We start from the raw sequence: 16,304 nt of genomic DNA on the forward strand, positions 1-16,304 counted from the left end.
TTCTAAAACCAGACTGTAGTTCTGATAACAGTATTCTTGTCAGTATATTCATCCATCTATTCATAAATTACTTTTTCCAGCACCTTAGACAGGTCTGTTTTGCTGTCCTTCTTGTGGATAGGGGTCACTCTAGCATTGTCCATATACCACAAACCACCAGAGGTGCATTATTGCTATTAGAAACTGGTTACCAACTAAATTAGAACAGTAAAAACATGTGTTTTTGTCAATCTGCATTCAGGGCTCAAACCACCCAGTTTATAATTCCTAATAGATCACCTGTCTGAAAAGTACGACAAACTATGAGTTGTAGTAGCCTATTCAATTGGCCCAGCGTTGTCCAGGTTTGGCCGGTGTAGGCCGTGAATGTAAATAAATAATTTGTTGCCTAGTTAAATAAAGGTTAAATAAAGATAATTAAATAAAAGCTCAGCTATTGAGGCCAAAACAACCACTCAGTCAAGCTATTTGTGACTGTGATTTCAGTAGGTGCATGTCGTATGCATCAATACGTAACACTTACTGTTAAGAAAAACGTTTCTCCCACGTCCTATTACCACAGATAGAACAATGTGTTCATTATTAACGTCTCTGTTACTGTAGCTACTAGAGGTGTGTGGAGTAGTCAGACGAAACGAGGATCGTAACTGATATGGGCAATTTTCTGGAAACGATTATGATCCAAATCTTTTTTGTAATAATCTGTGATCGGAATAAACCTTCTTTTTTTCCGGGTGCCAGCAAGAATCTCTCAGTCATGTGCGTGATCTAAGTAAATCACCTGGCTAGTTTCCGTGTCTGTAAAGAGAAGGGCGGGCTGTAGATTGATTCTGCTGCTCTGATTGGTTAGAGTGAAGCTATAGTTCTTCCTCCGCTGGCTTCATCATTTCATCCTCTCTCTTTTCCTGGCATTTTTCTGGTCTGATCATATGATTATCATTTAGATTTCTGCTGCCTGCTACTATGATAAATTACGAATACGAGTATGTCCATGTCAGCACACCCCTAGTAGCTACTAGTGTGTCTTGTTGTTGATGAAGTAGTAGGCGACTTTCTCCTCCATGTCTGGGGTTCGTCCGCCACCCTGTGGTCGATGGTGGAATCACATGTTACGGAGATCAGAAAACAAGCGTGATGAAACTATTCCTACAACGTCTGGAACGCTACAAAACACCAGAAATAGTTGGTGTCATTCGGTTGGCTGTGTGTGCACGAACGTGATTTCAGCATTTTGGTACATCACTTACTTGTGTGTAATCAGACGGACAGTTAGACCAAAATTTCAACGGATATAGAATATCTACCATGTTGCATGATGGGAAAACAGTCGGACCGTGATATAATATAGTAAAACAAAGTGCATCGCTTTTCCACCGCTTTGTCCTCAACTGTATTCATAAATGTCATTAAACCCTGGTCGATATGATGTGGTATTATCAGTAGTAGAAATGGTAACCGCGAGTCAAACACCTTTGCCGTGGAATCGGTCGCCCTCTACCAACGTGTACAACTCATACTTACCTGGCAAGGGAGACACCGTGATCAAGAAGGCGGTTCACCCAGGGCGAGGCTCAGCCATTGCACTCCGGCTGTGCTGACCCCTGCGAATTTCTCAAATGTGGAAATCTCGATTGCATAATTTATGGTAGTGGGGGACTGCGTTCGCGCTCTCCCCTGATCTTCATGTTAAAAATAATGTATGAACACAGTAAAGCTGCCATGTGCTGACATTATAACCATGATTTTTATTAAGTTTTGTGATAAGGTTAATCAATATTTCAATTTTCTTACTTATCAGATGAAAGGTTTTAGAATATAGGATCTATTTAAAAGCTAACTAAGGCCTCAGAGATACATTGTGTCTTCTGAAAACCCCAATGTGTGTGATCTGTTATTGTAGCACTGCTGATTATGCCTGTCATGTCCTGATTATGTCAAGGAAAAGGTCATCTGGATTGAGGTCTTTTATTTGCTAGAGAATTAAGTCATTTATTGGACAGTTTGTAATTTAAACCCACAATAAACAGGCTGCATCACATCCGGCCGTGATTGGTAATCCCATAGGGCTGCGCACAATTGGCCCAGCGTCGTCAGGGTTGGTCAGGGTAGGCCGTCATTGTAAATAAGAATTTGTTCTTAACTGATTTGCAATATTTATTGACAACAATAGATTACTGCTCATTGTAACATATTGATCAAAATTAGGAGGGAGGAAATTGATTGAATGACTTGGATAATCACATTAGCTTTGACAGACATTTCCCTGGTCAACCATTACCATGACAACATACATTTCCCTGGTTAACCATTACCATGCCGCAGACATTTCCCTGGTCAACCATTACTATGCCGCAGACATTTCCCTGGTCAACCATTACCATACCGCAGACATTTCCCTGGTCAACCATTGCTATGCTGCAGACATTTCCCTGGTCAACCATTACCATGCCAACAGACATTTCCCTGGTCCATTTATTTCCTGATGAAGTCAGTCAAAACAGAGATGTCAGTGGAGTGGGTCTTTCTAAAACCAGACTGTAGTTCTGATAACAGTATTCTTGTCAGTATATTCATCCATCTATTCATAAATTACTTTTTCCAGCACCTTAGACAGGTCTGTTTTGCTGTCCTTCTTGTGGATAGGGGTCACTCTAGCATTGTCCATATACCACAAACCACCAGAGGTGCATTATTGCTATTAGAAACTGGTTACCAACTAAATTAGAACAGTAAAAACATGTGTTTTTGTCAATCTGCATTCAGGGCTCAAACCACCCAGTTTATAATTCCTAATAGATCACCTGTCTGAAAAGTACGACAAACTATGAGTTGTAGTAGCCTATTCAATTGGCCCAGCGTTGTCCAGGTTTGGCCGGTGTAGGCCGTGAATGTAAATAAATAATTTGTTGCCTAGTTAAATAAAGGTTAAATAAAGATAATTAAATAAAAGCTCAGCTATTGAGGCCAAAACAACCACTCAGTCAAGCTATTTGTGACTGTGATTTCAGTAGGTGCATGTCGTATGCATCAATACGTAACACTTACTGTTAAGAAAAACGTTTCTCCCACGTCCTATTACCACAGATAGAACAATGTGTTCATTATTAACGTCTCTGTTACTGTAGCTACTAGAGGTGTGTGGAGTAGTCAGACGAAACGAGGATCGTAACTGATATGGGCAATTTTCTGGAAACGATTATGATCCAAATCTTTTTTGTAATAATCTGTGATCGGAATAAACCTTCTTTTTTTCCGGGTGCCAGCAAGAATCTCTCAGTCATGTGCGTGATCTAAGTAAATCACCTGGCTAGTTTCCGTGTCTGTAAAGAGAAGGGCGGGCTGTAGATTGATTCTGCTGCTCTGATTGGTTAGAGTGAAGCTATAGTTCTTCCTCCGCTGGCTTCATCATTTCATCCTCTCTCTTTTCCTGGCATTTTTCTGGTCTGATCATATGATTATCATTTAGATTTCTGCTGCCTGCTACTATGATAAATTACGAATACGAGTATGTCCATGTCAGCACACCCCTAGTAGCTACTAGTGTGTCTTGTTGTTGATGAAGTAGTAGGCGACTTTCTCCTCCATGTCTGGGGTTCGTCCGCCACCCTGTGGTCGATGGTGGAATCACATGTTACGGAGATCAGAAAACAAGCGTGATGAAACTATTCCTACAACGTCTGGAACGCTACAAAACACCAGAAATAGTTGGTGTCATTCGGTTGGCTGTGTGTGCACGAACGTGATTTCAGCATTTTGGTACATCACTTACTTGTGTGTAATCAGACGGACAGTTAGACCAAAATTTCAACGGATATAGAATATCTACCATGTTGCATGATGGGAAAACAGTCGGACCGTGATATAATATAGTAAAACAAAGTGCATCGCTTTTCCACCGCTTTGTCCTCAACTGTATTCATAAATGTCATTAAACCCTGGTCGATATGATGTGGTATTATCAGTAGTAGAAATGGTAACCGCGAGTCAAACACCTTTGCCGTGGAATCGGTCGCCCTCTACCAACGTGTACAACTCATACTTACCTGGCAAGGGAGACACCGTGATCAAGAAGGCGGTTCACCCAGGGCGAGGCTCAGCCATTGCACTCCGGCTGTGCTGACCCCTGCGAATTTCTCAAATGTGGAAATCTCGATTGCATAATTTATGGTAGTGGGGGACTGCGTTCGCGCTCTCCCCTGATCTTCATGTTAAAAATAATGTATGAACACAGTAAAGCTGCCATGTGCTGACATTATAACCATGATTTTTATTAAGTTTTGTGATAAGGTTAATCAATATTTCAATTTTCTTACTTATCAGATGAAAGGTTTTAGAATATAGGATCTATTTAAAAGCTAACTAAGGCCTCAGAGATACATTGTGTCTTCTGAAAACCCCAATGTGTGTGATCTGTTATTGTAGCACTGCTGATTATGCCTGTCATGTCCTGATTATGTCAAGGAAAAGGTCATCTGGATTGAGGTCTTTTATTTGCTAGAGAATTAAGTCATTTATTGGACAGTTTGTAATTTAAACCCACAATAAACAGGCTGCATCACATCCGGCCGTGATTGGTAATCCCATAGGGCTGCGCACAATTGGCCCAGCGTCGTCAGGGTTGGTCAGGGTAGGCCGTCATTGTAAATAAGAATTTGTTCTTAACTGATTTGCAATATTTATTGACAACAATAGATTACTGCTCATTGTAACATATTGATCAAAATTAGGAGGGAGGAAATTGATTGAATGACTTGGATAATCACATTAGCTTTGACAGACATTTCCCTGGTCAACCATTACCATGACAACATACATTTCCCTGGTTAACCATTACCATGCCGCAGACATTTCCCTGGTCAACCATTACTATGCCGCAGACATTTCCCTGGTCAACCATTACCATACCGCAGACATTTCCCTGGTCAACCATTGCTATGCTGCAGACATTTCCCTGGTCAACCATTACCATGCCAACAGACATTTCCCTGGTCCATTTATTTCCTGATGAAGTCAGTCAAAACAGAGATGTCAGTGGAGTGGGTCTTTCTAAAACCAGACTGTAGTTCTGATAACAGTATTCTTGTCAGTATATTCATCCATCTATTCATAAATTACTTTTTCCAGCACCTTAGACAGGTCTGTTTTGCTGTCCTTCTTGTGGATAGGGGTCACTCTAGCATTGTCCATATACCACAAACCACCAGAGGTGCATTATTGCTATTAGAAACTGGTTACCAACTAAATTAGAACAGTAAAAACATGTGTTTTTGTCAATCTGCATTCAGGGCTCAAACCACCCAGTTTATAATTCCTAATAGATCACCTGTCTGAAAAGTACGACAAACTATGAGTTGTAGTAGCCTATTCAATTGGCCCAGCGTTGTCCAGGTTTGGCCGGTGTAGGCCGTGAATGTAAATAAATAATTTGTTGCCTAGTTAAATAAAGGTTAAATAAAGATAATTAAATAAAAGCTCAGCTATTGAGGCCAAAACAACCACTCAGTCAAGCTATTTGTGACTGTGATTTCAGTAGGTGCATGTCGTATGCATCAATACGTAACACTTACTGTTAAGAAAAACGTTTCTCCCACGTCCTATTACCACAGATAGAACAATGTGTTCATTATTAACGTCTCTGTTACTGTAGCTACTAGAGGTGTGTGGAGTAGTCAGACGAAACGAGGATCGTAACTGATATGGGCAATTTTCTGGAAACGATTATGATCCAAATCTTTTTTGTAATAATCTGTGATCGGAATAAACCTTCTTTTTTTCCGGGTGCCAGCAAGAATCTCTCAGTCATGTGCGTGATCTAAGTAAATCACCTGGCTAGTTTCCGTGTCTGTAAAGAGAAGGGCGGGCTGTAGATTGATTCTGCTGCTCTGATTGGTTAGAGTGAAGCTATAGTTCTTCCTCCGCTGGCTTCATCATTTCATCCTCTCTCTTTTCCTGGCATTTTTCTGGTCTGATCATATGATTATCATTTAGATTTCTGCTGCCTGCTACTATGATAAATTACGAATACGAGTATGTCCATGTCAGCACACCCCTAGTAGCTACTAGTGTGTCTTGTTGTTGATGAAGTAGTAGGCGACTTTCTCCTCCATGTCTGGGGTTCGTCCGCCACCCTGTGGTCGATGGTGGAATCACATGTTACGGAGATCAGAAAACAAGCGTGATGAAACTATTCCTACAACGTCTGGAACGCTACAAAACACCAGAAATAGTTGGTGTCATTCGGTTGGCTGTGTGTGCACGAACGTGATTTCAGCATTTTGGTACATCACTTACTTGTGTGTAATCAGACGGACAGTTAGACCAAAATTTCAACGGATATAGAATATCTACCATGTTGCATGATGGGAAAACAGTCGGACCGTGATATAATATAGTAAAACAAAGTGCATCGCTTTTCCACCGCTTTGTCCTCAACTGTATTCATAAATGTCATTAAACCCTGGTCGATATGATGTGGTATTATCAGTAGTAGAAATGGTAACCGCGAGTCAAACACCTTTGCCGTGGAATCGGTCGCCCTCTACCAACGTGTACAACTCATACTTACCTGGCAAGGGAGACACCGTGATCAAGAAGGCGGTTCACCCAGGGCGAGGCTCAGCCATTGCACTCCGGCTGTGCTGACCCCTGCGAATTTCTCAAATGTGGAAATCTCGATTGCATAATTTATGGTAGTGGGGGACTGCGTTCGCGCTCTCCCCTGATCTTCATGTTAAAAATAATGTATGAACACAGTAAAGCTGCCATGTGCTGACATTATAACCATGATTTTTATTAAGTTTTGTGATAAGGTTAATCAATATTTCAATTTTCTTACTTATCAGATGAAAGGTTTTAGAATATAGGATCTATTTAAAAGCTAACTAAGGCCTCAGAGATACATTGTGTCTTCTGAAAACCCCAATGTGTGTGATCTGTTATTGTAGCACTGCTGATTATGCCTGTCATGTCCTGATTATGTCAAGGAAAAGGTCATCTGGATTGAGGTCTTTTATTTGCTAGAGAATTAAGTCATTTATTGGACAGTTTGTAATTTAAACCCACAATAAACAGGCTGCATCACATCCGGCCGTGATTGGTAATCCCATAGGGCTGCGCACAATTGGCCCAGCGTCGTCAGGGTTGGTCAGGGTAGGCCGTCATTGTAAATAAGAATTTGTTCTTAACTGATTTGCAATATTTATTGACAACAATAGATTACTGCTCATTGTAACATATTGATCAAAATTAGGAGGGAGGAAATTGATTGAATGACTTGGATAATCACATTAGCTTTGACAGACATTTCCCTGGTCAACCATTACCATGACAACATACATTTCCCTGGTTAACCATTACCATGCCGCAGACATTTCCCTGGTCAACCATTACTATGCCGCAGACATTTCCCTGGTCAACCATTACCATACCGCAGACATTTCCCTGGTCAACCATTGCTATGCTGCAGACATTTCCCTGGTCAACCATTACCATGCCAACAGACATTTCCCTGGTCCATTTATTTCCTGATGAAGTCAGTCAAAACAGAGATGTCAGTGGAGTGGGTCTTTCTAAAACCAGACTGTAGTTCTGATAACAGTATTCTTGTCAGTATATTCATCCATCTATTCATAAATTACTTTTTCCAGCACCTTAGACAGGTCTGTTTTGCTGTCCTTCTTGTGGATAGGGGTCACTCTAGCATTGTCCATATACCACAAACCACCAGAGGTGCATTATTGCTATTAGAAACTGGTTACCAACTAAATTAGAACAGTAAAAACATGTGTTTTTGTCAATCTGCATTCAGGGCTCAAACCACCCAGTTTATAATTCCTAATAGATCACCTGTCTGAAAAGTACGACAAACTATGAGTTGTAGTAGCCTATTCAATTGGCCCAGCGTTGTCCAGGTTTGGCCGGTGTAGGCCGTGAATGTAAATAAATAATTTGTTGCCTAGTTAAATAAAGGTTAAATAAAGATAATTAAATAAAAGCTCAGCTATTGAGGCCAAAACAACCACTCAGTCAAGCTATTTGTGACTGTGATTTCAGTAGGTGCATGTCGTATGCATCAATACGTAACACTTACTGTTAAGAAAAACGTTTCTCCCACGTCCTATTACCACAGATAGAACAATGTGTTCATTATTAACGTCTCTGTTACTGTAGCTACTAGAGGTGTGTGGAGTAGTCAGACGAAACGAGGATCGTAACTGATATGGGCAATTTTCTGGAAACGATTATGATCCAAATCTTTTTTGTAATAATCTGTGATCGGAATAAACCTTCTTTTTTTCCGGGTGCCAGCAAGAATCTCTCAGTCATGTGCGTGATCTAAGTAAATCACCTGGCTAGTTTCCGTGTCTGTAAAGAGAAGGGCGGGCTGTAGATTGATTCTGCTGCTCTGATTGGTTAGAGTGAAGCTATAGTTCTTCCTCCGCTGGCTTCATCATTTCATCCTCTCTCTTTTCCTGGCATTTTTCTGGTCTGATCATATGATTATCATTTAGATTTCTGCTGCCTGCTACTATGATAAATTACGAATACGAGTATGTCCATGTCAGCACACCCCTAGTAGCTACTAGTGTGTCTTGTTGTTGATGAAGTAGTAGGCGACTTTCTCCTCCATGTCTGGGGTTCGTCCGCCACCCTGTGGTCGATGGTGGAATCACATGTTACGGAGATCAGAAAACAAGCGTGATGAAACTATTCCTACAACGTCTGGAACGCTACAAAACACCAGAAATAGTTGGTGTCATTCGGTTGGCTGTGTGTGCACGAACGTGATTTCAGCATTTTGGTACATCACTTACTTGTGTGTAATCAGACGGACAGTTAGACCAAAATTTCAACGGATATAGAATATCTACCATGTTGCATGATGGGAAAACAGTCGGACCGTGATATAATATAGTAAAACAAAGTGCATCGCTTTTCCACCGCTTTGTCCTCAACTGTATTCATAAATGTCATTAAACCCTGGTCGATATGATGTGGTATTATCAGTAGTAGAAATGGTAACCGCGAGTCAAACACCTTTGCCGTGGAATCGGTCGCCCTCTACCAACGTGTACAACTCATACTTACCTGGCAAGGGAGACACCGTGATCAAGAAGGCGGTTCACCCAGGGCGAGGCTCAGCCATTGCACTCCGGCTGTGCTGACCCCTGCGAATTTCTCAAATGTGGAAATCTCGATTGCATAATTTATGGTAGTGGGGGACTGCGTTCGCGCTCTCCCCTGATCTTCATGTTAAAAATAATGTATGAACACAGTAAAGCTGCCATGTGCTGACATTATAACCATGATTTTTATTAAGTTTTGTGATAAGGTTAATCAATATTTCAATTTTCTTACTTATCAGATGAAAGGTTTTAGAATATAGGATCTATTTAAAAGCTAACTAAGGCCTCAGAGATACATTGTGTCTTCTGAAAACCCCAATGTGTGTGATCTGTTATTGTAGCACTGCTGATTATGCCTGTCATGTCCTGATTATGTCAAGGAAAAGGTCATCTGGATTGAGGTCTTTTATTTGCTAGAGAATTAAGTCATTTATTGGACAGTTTGTAATTTAAACCCACAATAAACAGGCTGCATCACATCCGGCCGTGATTGGTAATCCCATAGGGCTGCGCACAATTGGCCCAGCGTCGTCAGGGTTGGTCAGGGTAGGCCGTCATTGTAAATAAGAATTTGTTCTTAACTGATTTGCAATATTTATTGACAACAATAGATTACTGCTCATTGTAACATATTGATCAAAATTAGGAGGGAGGAAATTGATTGAATGACTTGGATAATCACATTAGCTTTGACAGACATTTCCCTGGTCAACCATTACCATGACAACATACATTTCCCTGGTTAACCATTACCATGCCGCAGACATTTCCCTGGTCAACCATTACTATGCCGCAGACATTTCCCTGGTCAACCATTACCATACCGCAGACATTTCCCTGGTCAACCATTGCTATGCTGCAGACATTTCCCTGGTCAACCATTACCATGCCAACAGACATTTCCCTGGTCCATTTATTTCCTGATGAAGTCAGTCAAAACAGAGATGTCAGTGGAGTGGGTCTTTCTAAAACCAGACTGTAGTTCTGATAACAGTATTCTTGTCAGTATATTCATCCATCTATTCATAAATTACTTTTTCCAGCACCTTAGACAGGTCTGTTTTGCTGTCCTTCTTGTGGATAGGGGTCACTCTAGCATTGTCCATATACCACAAACCACCAGAGGTGCATTATTGCTATTAGAAACTGGTTACCAACTAAATTAGAACAGTAAAAACATGTGTTTTTGTCAATCTGCATTCAGGGCTCAAACCACCCAGTTTATAATTCCTAATAGATCACCTGTCTGAAAAGTACGACAAACTATGAGTTGTAGTAGCCTATTCAATTGGCCCAGCGTTGTCCAGGTTTGGCCGGTGTAGGCCGTGAATGTAAATAAATAATTTGTTGCCTAGTTAAATAAAGGTTAAATAAAGATAATTAAATAAAAGCTCAGCTATTGAGGCCAAAACAACCACTCAGTCAAGCTATTTGTGACTGTGATTTCAGTAGGTGCATGTCGTATGCATCAATACGTAACACTTACTGTTAAGAAAAACGTTTCTCCCACGTCCTATTACCACAGATAGAACAATGTGTTCATTATTAACGTCTCTGTTACTGTAGCTACTAGAGGTGTGTGGAGTAGTCAGACGAAACGAGGATCGTAACTGATATGGGCAATTTTCTGGAAACGATTATGATCCAAATCTTTTTTGTAATAATCTGTGATCGGAATAAACCTTCTTTTTTTCCGGGTGCCAGCAAGAATCTCTCAGTCATGTGCGTGATCTAAGTAAATCACCTGGCTAGTTTCCGTGTCTGTAAAGAGAAGGGCGGGCTGTAGATTGATTCTGCTGCTCTGATTGGTTAGAGTGAAGCTATAGTTCTTCCTCCGCTGGCTTCATCATTTCATCCTCTCTCTTTTCCTGGCATTTTTCTGGTCTGATCATATGATTATCATTTAGATTTCTGCTGCCTGCTACTATGATAAATTACGAATACGAGTATGTCCATGTCAGCACACCCCTAGTAGCTACTAGTGTGTCTTGTTGTTGATGAAGTAGTAGGCGACTTTCTCCTCCATGTCTGGGGTTCGTCCGCCACCCTGTGGTCGATGGTGGAATCACATGTTACGGAGATCAGAAAACAAGCGTGATGAAACTATTCCTACAACGTCTGGAACGCTACAAAACACCAGAAATAGTTGGTGTCATTCGGTTGGCTGTGTGTGCACGAACGTGATTTCAGCATTTTGGTACATCACTTACTTGTGTGTAATCAGACGGACAGTTAGACCAAAATTTCAACGGATATAGAATATCTACCATGTTGCATGATGGGAAAACAGTCGGACCGTGATATAATATAGTAAAACAAAGTGCATCGCTTTTCCACCGCTTTGTCCTCAACTGTATTCATAAATGTCATTAAACCCTGGTCGATATGATGTGGTATTATCAGTAGTAGAAATGGTAACCGCGAGTCAAACACCTTTGCCGTGGAATCGGTCGCCCTCTACCAACGTGTACAACTCATACTTACCTGGCAAGGGAGACACCGTGATCAAGAAGGCGGTTCACCCAGGGCGAGGCTCAGCCATTGCACTCCGGCTGTGCTGACCCCTGCGAATTTCTCAAATGTGGAAATCTCGATTGCATAATTTATGGTAGTGGGGGACTGCGTTCGCGCTCTCCCCTGATCTTCATGTTAAAAATAATGTATGAACACAGTAAAGCTGCCATGTGCTGACATTATAACCATGATTTTTATTAAGTTTTGTGATAAGGTTAATCAATATTTCAATTTTCTTACTTATCAGATGAAAGGTTTTAGAATATAGGATCTATTTAAAAGCTAACTAAGGCCTCAGAGATACATTGTGTCTTCTGAAAACCCCAATGTGTGTGATCTGTTATTGTAGCACTGCTGATTATGCCTGTCATGTCCTGATTATGTCAAGGAAAAGGTCATCTGGATTGAGGTCTTTTATTTGCTAGAGAATTAAGTCATTTATTGGACAGTTTGTAATTTAAACCCACAATAAACAGGCTGCATCACATCCGGCCGTGATTGGTAATCCCATAGGGCTGCGCACAATTGGCCCAGCGTCGTCAGGGTTGGTCAGGGTAGGCCGTCATTGTAAATAAGAATTTGTTCTTAACTGATTTGCAATATTTATTGACAACAATAGATTACTGCTCATTGTAACATATTGATCAAAATTAGGAGGGAGGAAATTGATTGAATGACTTGGATAATCACATTAGCTTTGACAGACATTTCCCTGGTCAACCATTACCATGACAACATACATTTCCCTGGTTAACCATTACCATGCCGCAGACATTTCCCTGGTCAACCATTACTATGCCGCAGACATTTCCCTGGTCAACCATTACCATACCGCAGACATTTCCCTGGTCAACCATTGCTATGCTGCAGACATTTCCCTGGTCAACCATTACCATGCCAACAGACATTTCCCTGGTCCATTTATTTCCTGATGAAGTCAGTCAAAACAGAGATGTCAGTGGAGTGGGTCTTTCTAAAACCAGACTGTAGTTCTGATAACAGTATTCTTGTCAGTATATTCATCCATCTATTCATAAATTACTTTTTCCAGCACCTTAGACAGGTCTGTTTTGCTGTCCTTCTTGTGGATAGGGGTCACTCTAGCATTGTCCATATACCACAAACCACCAGAGGTGCATTATTGCTATTAGAAACTGGTTACCAACTAAATTAGAACAGTAAAAACATGTGTTTTTGTCAATCTGCATTCAGGGCTCAAACCACCCAGTTTATAATTCCTAATAGATCACCTGTCTGAAAAGTACGACAAACTATGAGTTGTAGTAGCCTATTCAATTGGCCCAGCGTTGTCCAGGTTTGGCCGGTGTAGGCCGTGAATGTAAATAAATAATTTGTTGCCTAGTTAAATAAAGGTTAAATAAAGATAATTAAATAAAAGCTCAGCTATTGAGGCCAAAACAACCACTCAGTCAAGCTATTTGTGACTGTGATTTCAGTAGGTGCATGTCGTATGCATCAATACGTAACACTTACTGTTAAGAAAAACGTTTCTCCCACGTCCTATTACCACAGATAGAACAATGTGTTCATTATTAACGTCTCTGTTACTGTAGCTACTAGAGGTGTGTGGAGTAGTCAGACGAAACGAGGATCGTAACTGATATGGGCAATTTTCTGGAAACGATTATGATCCAAATCTTTTTTGTAATAATCTGTGATCGGAATAAACCTTCTTTTTTTCCGGGTGCCAGCAAGAATCTCTCAGTCATGTGCGTGATCTAAGTAAATCACCTGGCTAGTTTCCGTGTCTGTAAAGAGAAGGGCGGGCTGTAGATTGATTCTGCTGCTCTGATTGGTTAGAGTGAAGCTATAGTTCTTCCTCCGCTGGCTTCATCATTTCATCCTCTCTCTTTTCCTGGCATTTTTCTGGTCTGATCATATGATTATCATTTAGATTTCTGCTGCCTGCTACTATGATAAATTACGAATACGAGTATGTCCATGTCAGCACACCCCTAGTAGCTACTAGTGTGTCTTGTTGTTGATGAAGTAGTAGGCGACTTTCTCCTCCATGTCTGGGGTTCGTCCGCCACCCTGTGGTCGATGGTGGAATCACATGTTACGGAGATCAGAAAACAAGCGTGATGAAACTATTCCTACAACGTCTGGAACGCTACAAAACACCAGAAATAGTTGGTGTCATTCGGTTGGCTGTGTGTGCACGAACGTGATTTCAGCATTTTGGTACATCACTTACTTGTGTGTAATCAGACGGACAGTTAGACCAAAATTTCAACGGATATAGAATATCTACCATGTTGCATGATGGGAAAACAGTCGGACCGTGATATAATATAGTAAAACAAAGTGCATCGCTTTTCCACCGCTTTGTCCTCAACTGTATTCATAAATGTCATTAAACCCTGGTCGATATGATGTGGTATTATCAGTAGTAGAAATGGTAACCGCGAGTCAAACACCTTTGCCGTGGAATCGGTCGCCCTCTACCAACGTGTACAACTCATACTTACCTGGCAAGGGAGACACCGTGATCAAGAAGGCGGTTCACCCAGGGCGAGGCTCAGCCATTGCACTCCGGCTGTGCTGACCCCTGCGAATTTCTCAAATGTGGAAATCTCGATTGCATAATTTATGGTAGTGGGGGACTGCGTTCGCGCTCTCCCCTGATCTTCATGTTAAAAATAATGTATGAACACAGTAAAGCTGCCATGTGCTGACATTATAACCATGATTTTTATTAAGTTTTGTGATAAGGTTAATCAATATTTCAATTTTCTTACTTATCAGATGAAAGGTTTTAGAATATAGGATCTATTTAAAAGCTAACTAAGGCCTCAGAGATACATTGTGTCTTCTGAAAACCCCAATGTGTGTGATCTGTTATTGTAGCACTGCTGATTATGCCTGTCATGTCCTGATTATGTCAAGGAAAAGGTCATCTGGATTGAGGTCTTTTATTTGCTAGAGAATTAAGTCATTTATTGGACAGTTTGTAATTTAAACCCACAATAAACAGGCTGCATCACATCCGGCCGTGATTGGTAATCCCATAGGGCTGCGCACAATTGGCCCAGCGTCGTCAGGGTTGGTCAGGGTAGGCCGTCATTGTAAATAAGAATTTGTTCTTAACTGATTTGCAATATTTATTGACAACAATAGATTACTGCTCATTGTAACATATTGATCAAAATTAGGAGGGAGGAAATTGATTGAATGACTTGGATAATCACATTAGCTTTGACAGACATTTCCCTGGTCAACCATTACCATGACAACATACATTTCCCTGGTTAACCATTACCATGCCGCAGACATTTCCCTGGTCAACCATTACTATGCCGCAGACATTTCCCTGGTCAACCATTACCATACCGCAGACATTTCCCTGGTCAACCATTGCTATGCTGCAGACATTTCCCTGGTCAACCATTACCATGCCAACAGACATTTCCCTGGTCCATTTATTTCCTGATGAAGTCAGTCAAAACAGAGATGTCAGTGGAGTGGGTCTTTCTAAAACCAGACTGTAGTTCTGATAACAGTATTCTTGTCAGTATATTCATCCATCTATTCATAAATTACTTTTTCCAGCACCTTAGACAGGTCTGTTTTGCTGTCCTTCTTGTGGATAGGGGTCACTCTAGCATTGTCCATATACCACAAACCACCAGAGGTGCATTATTGCTATTAGAAACTGGTTACCAACTAAATTAGAACAGTAAAAACATGTGTTTTTGTCAATCTGCATTCAGGGCTCAAACCACCCAGTTTATAATTCCTAATAGATCACCTGTCTGAAAAGTACGACAAACTATGAGTTGTAGTAGCCTATTCAATTGGCCCAGCGTTGTCCAGGTTTGGCCGGTGTAGGCCGTGAATGTAAATAAATAATTTGTTGCCTAGTTAAATAAAGGTTAAATAAAGATAATTAAATAAAAGCTCAGCTATTGAGGCCAAAACAACCACTCAGTCAAGCTATTTGTGACTGTGATTTCAGTAGGTGCATGTCGTATGCATCAATACGTAACACTTACTGTTAAGAAAAACGTTTCTCCCACGTCCTATTACCACAGATAGAACAATGTGTTCATTATTAACGTCTCTGTTACTGTAGCTACTAGAGGTGTGTGGAGTAGTCAGACGAAACGAGGATCGTAACTGATATGGGCAATTTTCTGGAAACGATTATGATCCAAATCTTTTTTGTAATAATCTGTGATCGGAATAAACCTTCTTTTTTTCCGGGTGCCAGCAAGAATCTCTCAGTCATGTGCGTGATCTAAGTAAATCACCTGGCTAGTTTCCGTGTCTGTAAAGAGAAGGGCGGGCTGTAGATTGATTCTGCTGCTCTGATTGGTTAGAGTGAAGCTATAGTTCTTCCTCCGCTGGCTTCATCATTTCATCCTCTCTCTTTTCCTGGCATTTTTCTGGTCTGATCATATGATTATCATTTAGATTTCTGCTGCCTGCTACTATGATAAATTACGAATACGAGTATGTCCATGTCAGCACACCCCTAGTAGCTACTAGTGTGTCTTGTTGTTGATGAAGTAGTAGGCGACTTTCTCCTCCATGTCTGGGGTTCGTCCGCCACCCTGTGGTCGATGGTGGAATCACATGTTACGGAGATCAGAAAACAAGCGTGATGAAACTATTCCTACAACGTCTGGAACGCTACAAAAC

The 16,304-nt window shown here is 40.9% G+C and overlaps 6 non-coding genes across 6 annotated transcripts; all 6 read left to right on the forward strand.

Moving 5' to 3' along the window:
• The first annotated feature begins 1,513 nt into the window (after positions 1-1,513).
• Positions 1,514-1,677, forward strand: LOC129842614 (U1 spliceosomal RNA). Its single transcript, XR_008757649.1, has one exon. It is a non-coding gene; the product is annotated as a U1 spliceosomal RNA (small nuclear RNA).
• A 2,358-nt stretch (positions 1,678-4,035) lies between these two features.
• Positions 4,036-4,199, forward strand: LOC129842621 (U1 spliceosomal RNA). Its single transcript, XR_008757655.1, has one exon. It is a non-coding gene; the product is annotated as a U1 spliceosomal RNA (small nuclear RNA).
• Positions 4,200-6,557: 2,358 nt separating this feature from the next.
• Positions 6,558-6,721, forward strand: LOC129842622 (U1 spliceosomal RNA). The gene has a single exon (XR_008757656.1). It is a non-coding gene; the product is annotated as a U1 spliceosomal RNA (small nuclear RNA).
• Positions 6,722-9,079: 2,358 nt separating this feature from the next.
• Positions 9,080-9,243, forward strand: LOC129842623 (U1 spliceosomal RNA). The gene has a single exon (XR_008757657.1). It is a non-coding gene; the product is annotated as a U1 spliceosomal RNA (small nuclear RNA).
• Positions 9,244-11,601: 2,358 nt separating this feature from the next.
• Positions 11,602-11,765, forward strand: LOC129842624 (U1 spliceosomal RNA). Its single transcript, XR_008757658.1, has one exon. It is a non-coding gene; the product is annotated as a U1 spliceosomal RNA (small nuclear RNA).
• Positions 11,766-14,123: 2,358 nt separating this feature from the next.
• Positions 14,124-14,287, forward strand: LOC129842616 (U1 spliceosomal RNA). The gene has a single exon (XR_008757650.1). It is a non-coding gene; the product is annotated as a U1 spliceosomal RNA (small nuclear RNA).
• Positions 14,288-16,304: the final 2,017 nt, after the last annotated feature.

The sequence above is a fragment of the Salvelinus fontinalis genome, unplaced genomic scaffold (assembly GCF_029448725.1).
Source record: "Salvelinus fontinalis isolate EN_2023a unplaced genomic scaffold, ASM2944872v1 scaffold_0056, whole genome shotgun sequence".
Classification (NCBI taxonomy): domain Eukaryota; kingdom Metazoa; phylum Chordata; class Actinopteri; order Salmoniformes; family Salmonidae; genus Salvelinus; species Salvelinus fontinalis.